Genomic DNA, 1,920 nt, shown 5'->3' with positions numbered 1-1,920 from the left:
GTTAGATCTTCTTGAGCTACCACAAAAGTAAATCTAATAGTAGTTCAAAGGGGTAAGTAGAGAGAATTCGTTTTAAGTGTCTATGACCATAAAACATTCAAAAATATATGCAAAAAAAAGGTAAATTCTCATTTGATGAAAATTACTAAAAGAAATTAATATATATATAGGGCCAGGATCTGTAGACAACATTCTAAACACCGTTCTGCACAACGTCTTTTGTTTTATATGGGCAAAATGTTTTGGAAATTTTGTGAGGATCTCTATGGTGAGGGGATCATCCTCACAAAAAATCAGCCCATTGGACCGTTCATTTTAACCGTTAGAAGTTTTAGAATCAACTAATTTTTTGTGAGGATGATTTACTCACCATAGAGATCATCCTCACAAAAAATCAGCCCATTCCAAAATTGTTTTGCCATATAGGACAAAATGTTGTCTATAGATCATGTCTTGTATATATATGTGGTGATCCATGTACACATATATCTACAACGTGTTTTGTCCTATGTGGGTTAAAAGTTTCGGATTGAGCTGATTTTTGGTATGGATGATCTCTATGACGAGGAGATCATCCTCACCAAAAATCAGCTAATTCTAAAACTTCTAACCCCATATAAGTTGAAGAATCGTGTACTGTCGATTTTTTGTAAACCACTTTTAACACGGTTAAAAGTTTCGGATTGAGCTGATTTTGGTGAAGATGAACTGCACACGAGGTGAAGCATCTCGAGATTCTGATGATGGTGATGGAGTAGAAGAAGGTAAAGATGGCCATTGGATTGAAATGGGAAGCTTTTATATAAGCATGGCGTTCAGAGTCGTGGTGGGCTTTTGGGCATGTTTGGTGTTTTGGCATTCAAGAAGAGTTGGAGAATTGCTTATTTTCAATTTATCCAGGCTGTGATGACAAAGTCTACCCTCTGTTTTAATAGCCTAGTATTAATTTATGTTGATTTCTAGAGAAAAGTTTTATGCTCTGCTTGTAAGTACAACTTTTATGTTTCTGTTTTGTAGTTTCTTTGAAATAATGCAAGGATGATATTGCTTTGGAAATAATTATGTTTATGAGTGTTGGGCTTTGACCCATGGCCCAGTTGGTTTGACACATTGCAGAGCAACTTTGAGGTCGTGGGTTCAATTCTAACTTATCATTAAAAAATAAAACTTTGATTGCCTTCTAATCAAATAAGGGGAACAATCCCAAGTGCACACCAAACTCTAGCAATAAATATAACTCTTTTTAGCAATAAATTTTAAAGCTATTCATCATTACTTGCACCGGGAAAAAAAATTATGTAAAGAAATTAAGGATCTGTTTGATTGCACATGAAAATGGTTGAAAAATGAATTTCGATGGAAAATGTGATTTTAGGCGTTTGATTTCGTATTTTCCTTGGAATTCAATTTTCTGCCAAAGTGATTTTCTACCCTGGGAGGGAAAATGGATTCCCATCCCACACCAAGGGAATATAGTGTTGTTTTGTTCTAATAATTCATGTAATTAGCACTGATACTTATTTGTTGGGTAAACTGTTTCATTCCAAGAGCTGTTGTAGACAGCTTATTACCACTTTCTTACATTTGTTTGAGAACAATTATGTTTTCAATGAACATAAGTGCAGAGATAAATTATTCTTTTACTCAACTTGCAAAGCTCCCTTCACATAGGCATGAATTTGGGTTTGGATCATCATGTCCATCCGTTAATTCGGCCATTAAATAAAATTGTGATACTGTTCATATTGTTTTGCAACCACAGTGACCTAAAAGCTATAACCATTCTTGGGTTAATTTGCTATCAGAACTCTGAAGTCTTTCTGAACTAATAAGTAGATTCTATAGTTCAAAGTATGGATTGGTTTCAAACTATTATTTGTTTCTGCCCCCATCGGTTTGCATTCACTTAGGTGCTCTGGA

Source organism: Akebia trifoliata, unplaced genomic scaffold, assembly GCF_017979445.1.
Source record: "Akebia trifoliata isolate Shusen 1 unplaced genomic scaffold, ASM1797944v1 Contig00307, whole genome shotgun sequence".
NCBI classification, from domain to species: domain Eukaryota; kingdom Viridiplantae; phylum Streptophyta; class Magnoliopsida; order Ranunculales; family Lardizabalaceae; genus Akebia; species Akebia trifoliata.
The sequence above is the reverse complement of the archived record's forward strand: the minus strand, read 5'-3'. Positions refer to the sequence as shown.